We start from the raw sequence: 7525 nt of genomic DNA, 5'->3' as shown, positions 1-7525 counted from the left end.
CCATGCCAACAGACATTTACCAAACAGCTTAAACAGCATCTTCCAAACTCACAACCACTACCAGCTAAAAGTACTAAGGCTGCAGATACATGGGAGAATACCACCATCTTTAAGTACCCAACCTGACCTCTCACCATCCTGTGTTGGAAATATATCACCATTCCTCAATATTGCTTGGTAAAAATCCCGGAAATGCCTCCCTACTTGCATGTGGGTCGAACTGCAGCAAATGGACTGTGGTGGTTCAAGAAGGCAGCCCACTACCACCTTATCAACTAGGGATGGCCAATAAATGGCAGCCCAGCCAGTGATGCCCATGCCTCGTGAATTAATTTTTAAAAATATGCTATGCCAAACACATGAGCTTTTATTTTTCACAAATAACCTTTGATGGAGCATCTTTTCAAATTCCTTGTGGAATTGTAAGTACAGTACATCCACCAGTTCTCTTTTATTCTCAGCACATTACCTCCTCAAAAACTTCAGTAATCTGTTTGAACTTGATTTCCCTTTCACAAAACCATGTTTAATCTGCCTGATTACCTTAAGTTTATCTAAATGCCCTGTTAAAACTTCATTAATAATAGCTTCTATAATTTTCCCTCTGAGTGATGTGAAGTGAACGGGCCTGCTTTCTGCTTATCTCCCTTTTTGAATACAGAAGTTACATTTACTAACTTCCGATCTCATGGGATCTCTCCAAATCTAGGGAGATTTGGAAAAACAAAACCAATACATCGACTGTGGTCACTATCTATTTCTTCTAAGACTCTAGGATGAGGTCCACCCTGACCCAGGCACTTGTCAGCCTGCAACGCTAATTGGAGCGGCACGGTGGCTCAATGGTTAGTACTACTGCCTCACAGCACCAGGCAACCCGGGTTTGATTCCACCCTTGGGTGACTGTCTGTGTGGAGTTTGCACATTCTCGCCATGTGCTCATGGGTTTCCTCCGAGTGCTCCTGTTTTCTATCGCAGTCCAAAAATGTGCAGGTTAGGTGGATTGGCCATGCTTAATTGCCCTGTAGTGTCCAGGTGGAATAGTCATGGGAAATGCAGGGTTACAGGGATAGGGTAGGGAGGTGGGTCTGGGTGGGATGCTCTTCAGAGGGTTGGTGTGGATGGGCCAAATGGCCTGCTTCCACACTGTAGGGCTTTGATTTACTCGGTACCACCTCATGGTGATTGTGATTCTTCCGATTTCCTCCCTCCCACTCATTTCCTGATTTATTGCTGCTTCTGAGTTGTGACTTTTATCTTCTACAGTGAACACAGATGAAATAGGTGTTTAATTTATGTACCATTTAGAATTATAGAGTCATCGAACTGTACAGCATGGAAAAAGACCCATTGGTTCAACTCGTCCATGCTTAAATGAATCTAGTCCCATTTGCCAGCATTTGACCCATATCCCTCTAAACTCTTCCTATTCATATATCCATCCAGATGCCTTTTAAATATTGTAAATGTACCAGCCGCCATCACTTCCTCTGGCAGCTCATTCCATATATACACTACCCTCTGCGTGAAAAAGTTGTCCTTTAGGGTCCCTTTTAAATCTTTCCCCTCTCACCTTAAACTTATGCCCTCTAGTTTTGGACTCCACTCTGCTGGGTAAAAGACCTTAGGTGTTCACCCTATCCATACCCTTCATGATTTTATAAACTTCTGTAAGGTCACCCCTCAGCCTCTGACGTTCTAGGGAAAATAGCCCCAGCTTATTCAGCCTCCCCCTGTAGTTCAAATCCTCCAACTCTGGCAACATTCTTGTATATCTTTTCTGAACCATTTCAAGTTTCACAACATCTTTCCTGTAGCAGGAGACCAGAATTGGACACAGTATTCCAAAAGTGGCCTAACCAATGGCCTGTACAATCATAACATGACCTCCCAAAGCCTCGACTCAATGCTCTGACTAATAAAGGCAAATGTACCAAATGTCTTCTTCACTATCCTGTCTACCTGCGACTCCACTTTCAAGGAACTATGAATCTGCACTCCAAGGTCTCTTTGTTCAACAACACTCTCCAGGACTTTACCATGAAGTGTATATATCCTGTTCAGATTTGCCTTAACAAAATGCAGCACCTCACATTTATCTAAATTAAACTCTATCTGCCACTCCTTAGCCCAAAGGCCCATCTGATCAAGGTCCCCTTATACTCTGAGATAACCTTCTTGGCTTTCCTTTACACCACCAATTTTGGTGTCATCTGCAAACTTACTAACCATTTCTCCTGTATTCACATCCAAATCATTTCTGTAAATGACAAAAAGAAGTGGACCCAGCACCGATCCTTGTGGCACACAACAGGTCACAGGCCTCCAGTCTGAAAAGCAACTCTCCACCACCACCCTCTATCTCCTACCTTCGACAGAGTTCTGTCACCAAATGGCTAGATCTCCCTGCATTCCATGTAGTCTAACCTTGTCAAATAGCTTACTGAAGTCCATATTGATCACATCTACCACTTTGCCTTCATCAATCCTCTTTGTCATTTCCTCAAATAACTCAATCAAGTTAGTAAGACAGGATTTCCCACACACAAACCCACACAGTAAACATTAATGCAAAATACTTGTTTAGTATCTCACCCATCTCCTGCAGTTCCACACATAGGCTGATCTTTAAGGGCCCCTATTCTCTCCCTAATGCACATGACTGGATACAGACAGAGCAGCATACCCAAATGAATACGAATCATCAAGTAACCCTGATGATGTAACATAGCTCCTCCTTGAATCCCTGAATGCTACCCGTTACACTTGATGGGACAAAATGACTGCAGGGCTCAATTTCACTCGTCAGAGTTGAAGATGCCACCTTGGAGCAGCCCAAAAAGATCACATGTGCTACATGCCCAGCAGTCGCTCTGAGCCAAGACGCACATCATCTGCTTCATGTTGTGAAGGCACCATTGGAAAAGGAAACAAAATACATCATCTGTAATGAACTGAAAACCAGCAGAAACATGCAGTACATCGCCGTCCTGATCCTTTCAAGACCACAAAAAGCAGCAACTAGGGACAGGTAATAAATGCTGGCCAGCCAGTGACTGACTTCCCTTGAGAGAATAAAGAAGAACATTAAAGGGTTTGAAGTCTGGCAAAGCAGTGGGAAACAACAACAATGAACCAAAATACTTGAATCAACTTGACTCCCTGTGCTTATCCCTGGGTTGAGTCAGTTCAACAGAAGAACCGTCAGCTCAATGTCAATCCCCAAGGTCGAGTAAATCGAAAAAATCATTGTCATTCCAGACCTGGAAAAAATCTCTTACTGGTGGCCAGCTATCAACCAATTTCATGACTTTCTACGTGCTTTACAATCTGTGAGTGTCTTACTCTGCAACTGATATCTCCAAAAATAGAGAATGATGTGATTTGTAGTTTTCTAGATGTTAACCCAGAAGACCATAAGCCATTGGAAAAGGAATAGTCCATCCAGCCCATCATACCTGCTCTATCATTCAATGAGGTCATTGCTAATTAGATGGCTGATCTGATGACCCTCAACTCCACAATTTCTGCTTTCTCCCCTTAATCCTAGATTCATTTATCCATTAAAAATCTGTTGATCCTAATCCTGAATATACTTAACTTGTCTCAACAGCTTCTACAGTGAAGAGTTCCACATTTTCACCAGCCTCTGTGTGAGAAAAAAACCTTCTCCTCTCTGTCTTAAATTGGCGGCTTCTTCCTCTGAGATTATGCCCTCTGTTCCTGAACTCTCCCACACGGAGAAACAATCTTTATCATCTATCCTGTCAAGCCCCTAAGAATTTTAATGGTTCGAAAGGTCTCTTCACATTCTTCTGAACTCCAAGGAGTACAAAAATATCCTGCTCAGCATCTCCTCGAAAGAAACTCCCTCCCTACCCAGGATCAACCTAGTGAACTTTATCTGGACTGTCTCCAATGCTATTATGTCTTTTCTTAGATAAATGGACTAAAACAGTGTTCCAGCTATGTTCTGACCAGTGCCTTGTACAGTTTTAGCGAGACCTCCATATTTTAATACTCAATTCCATTTAAAATAAAGGCCAACATTCCATTTGTCTTCCTTATTACCTACTGAACTTGGATGCTGGCTTTTTGAACTTCATATATGAGCACGTCCAGAAGTCTTTCTCTCTTCAAACAATGTTCAGTCTTTAATTCTTCTTGCCAAAGTACATAACCTCACATTTTCCCACATTATATTTCATCTGCCAAATTTTAGCTCATTTACTTAAGTTGCCTATAAGCTTCAGGCTGAATCCTGGAGCACATAACTAGTTAAAGGTTGCTGTTCAGAAAATGCCATCTTTATCTTAACTCTCTGTTAGCCAATCTTCTATCCATGTTCATATACTATGCACAACATCATGAGACTCTTACCCTATTGAGTGGCCTATTAGCAGTACATTATCGAAAGCCATTTGTACATCCAAATATATTAAATCTACTGTTTCCCCTTGATCTACCCGGCTTTTTATCTCCTCAAAGAATTCTAGTAAATTATTTAAGCATGATTTCCCCTTCATGAAACCATGCTGACACTCTATGATCATGTTATATGCTTCTAAATGCTTTACTATTACATCCTTTATATTTGATTCAAATAATTTAACAATGAAAATGTTTAGTTAATTGGCATAAAGTTACTTGTTTATTTTACCTTCCTCCCTTCTTGAATGAGAAAATTTTAATATCATGCCCATATAACATATTGCGCGAAGATTGAGTTTTTGATTACTTGGCTCTGGGTATTTCCTTTTCCACATAAAGTAAATAATTATACACATCTGTCTCATAATTTCCTCGACAAAGTAAGGATCAGAGAAAGTAATTCTGGACAATGTGTGAGGTGTTAGGGAAGGAAGAGGCAAACGTTCGAAAATTCTACTCTGCCCTGAAGGCAATCAAGCAAATTCCAGGAGACTGTAACATCTGTGGTTAATAATTGTTGCTACCTTGCACAAACATTTTTCCAGTCAGGAACACATCCTCCTACCATTTCAGGTAAATGCTTACTTAGCACAAATTTTAACAAAATACTTTCTTTAAAAATATGAATACACTACAAATTAAATATATAAAATTCCCACACACTTCAAGGTAACATGAATTAAACTTTCAGTCATTGGCTGTCAATATTGATTTGGTTTACTATCCAGAAATGGATCAGATTTCCACACAAAAGAGAATGGTTGGAATTAATGTTAAAGAGAGCTAGTTAATTAAGTACTTTTTAAAAGTTAATCTTTTGTTAAACCAAGAAGGTACTTTCAAGTACTGGCTGTCTGAAACAATGAGTGATTCACATTGATTAGTTAATGCAAAGGAATTTGGGTGTGAGAGTTCTGAGCAGTTATATGTTAAACTTACAACAACAGGCAGCTGACACTTGCATATTCTTCACCTCGTCATGAACAGAGAGAAATTAAAGATCTGTAGGGCTCTGGGGAAAAGATGGGTGCATGGAACTCGGGGCAAATCACTGCAGACCCTGGAATGCTGGAGGTCATAGCAGGTCAGGCAGCATCCATGAAGAGAAAGCAAGCTAACATTTTAAGTCTAGATGACCCCCTTGAGGGCTGAAGTGAAGTGATGCTCTGATGATGTCTTCTAAATTTGAAATGTTTCCATGGATGCTGCCTTACCTGCTGTGATCTCCAGCTCTTTCTGCTTTCAGTGTATGGAACGAGTTGAGTAGTTCCTGCAAAGAGTCAACACAAATACGACAGGTTGAATGGCCTCCTTTGTACAGTCTATGATTTTGTAGCACCTTCCAGAACCTTAAGTTGTCCCAATGCACTTTAGAGACAATTAAGCATTTTTAAAGTATCATCACTGCAGTAATATTGTTCGAAAGGCTGATTATTCAGTGAAAATACTTCCCAGCATTTTAACTCTGTGCCAATTCTGATCGAAGTGATTCCGTTAGAGAGACAGAAACCCATATACATTTCTTTGTGGCTAGTGTTTATTACTTACTTGATCTCATAGTTTCTTCGAGGAGAAAGTGAGGTCTGCAGATGCTGGAGATCAGAGATGGAAATGTGTTGCTGGAAAAGCGCAGCAGGTCAGGCAGCATCTAGGGAACAGGAGAATCGACGTTTCGGGCATTAGCCCTTCTTCAGGAATGAAGGAAGTTGGTCCAGCAGGCTAAGATAAAAGATAGGGAGGAGGGACTTGGGGGAGGGGCGTCGGAAATGTGATAGGTGGAAAGAGGTCAAGGTGAGGGTGATAGGTCAGACTGGGGTGGGGGCGGAGAGGTCGGGAAGAAGATTGCAGGTTAGGAAGGCGGTGCTGAATTTGATGGATTTGACTGAGACAGGCTGGGGGGAGGGGAAATGAGGAAACTGGTGAAATCCGAGTTCATCCCTTGTGGTTGGAGGGTTCCTAGCCGGAAGATGAGGCGTTCTTCCTCCAACCGTCGTTTCGCTGTGGTCTGACGATGGAGGAGTCCAAAGACCACAGCGAAACCTCTGGGACACCCGGACCAACCAACCCAACCACCCTGTAGCTCAACATTTCAATTCCCCCTCCCACTCCACCAAGGATATGCAGGTCTTTGGACTCCTCCTCATTTCCCCTCCCCCCAGCCTGTCTCAGTCAAATCTATCAAATTCAGCACCGCCTTCCTAACCTGCAATCTTCTTCCCGACCTCTCCGCCCCCACCCCAGTCTGACCTATCACCCTCACCTTGACCTCTTTCCACCTATCACATTTCCGACGCCCCTCCCCCAAGTCCCTCCTCCCTATCTTTTATCTTAGCCTGCTGGACCAACTTCCCTCATTCCTGAAGAAGGGCTAATGCCCGAAACGTCGATTCTCCTGTTCCCTAGATGCTGCCTGACCTGCTGCGCTTTTCCAGCAACACATTTCCATCTCATAGTTTCTTCCACTTATCATTTCCAACTGTTCACCATTTCTAGCTATTCCCTCTTCAATCTGTTCAGAGATGTTATTGCACAATTCTGGTGCAAGTGGAACACTACCACTGCACTAAAAAAAATGCCTCATGTCCACCCTTTCTAACCAGAGATGTTTTCATGCACCTGTAAACATTTTTCCACCGCCAAATCAGCTGTGTGTTTTCAATGAAACAAAAATGTTCACCTTTTACCTATTTTTCTAATGAACGTGTTCAGAGGTGTTATTACACAACTCTGGAGCAGGTGAAATTTGAACCCAGGCCTTCCAGTCCAGGGGCACAGATACCACCATTGTGCCACTAGAGAGCCATAAAATTAATTAGATTTTTTCTAATCAACCTGTTCAGAGACATTATGACAGAGCTCTGGAGCAGGTGGAACATGAGCTAAGATCTCCTGGTTCAGGAGTAGAAACACTGCCAATTTGCAATAGAGCCTCGCCACAGAATTTTTTTTCTCCAGGGGAGTGGTCTGCTTTTTCTTATTTTTCCCAAATCACCCATGGTTAATTTCCATATTTTATTTTTTCTACAGTGAGACAGGAACTGAAGAAACCTTTGTGAATAGGATTTATTAATTTTCTTTCTTTTTTCCAACTGTG

Source organism: Chiloscyllium plagiosum, unplaced genomic scaffold, assembly GCF_037043375.1.
Source record: "Chiloscyllium plagiosum isolate Xiang-an unplaced genomic scaffold, Cpla_swu_hap1 HiC_scaffold_31, whole genome shotgun sequence".
Taxonomy (NCBI): Eukaryota; Metazoa; Chordata; class Chondrichthyes; order Orectolobiformes; family Hemiscylliidae; genus Chiloscyllium; species Chiloscyllium plagiosum.
This window is presented reverse-complemented; position numbering follows the sequence as displayed.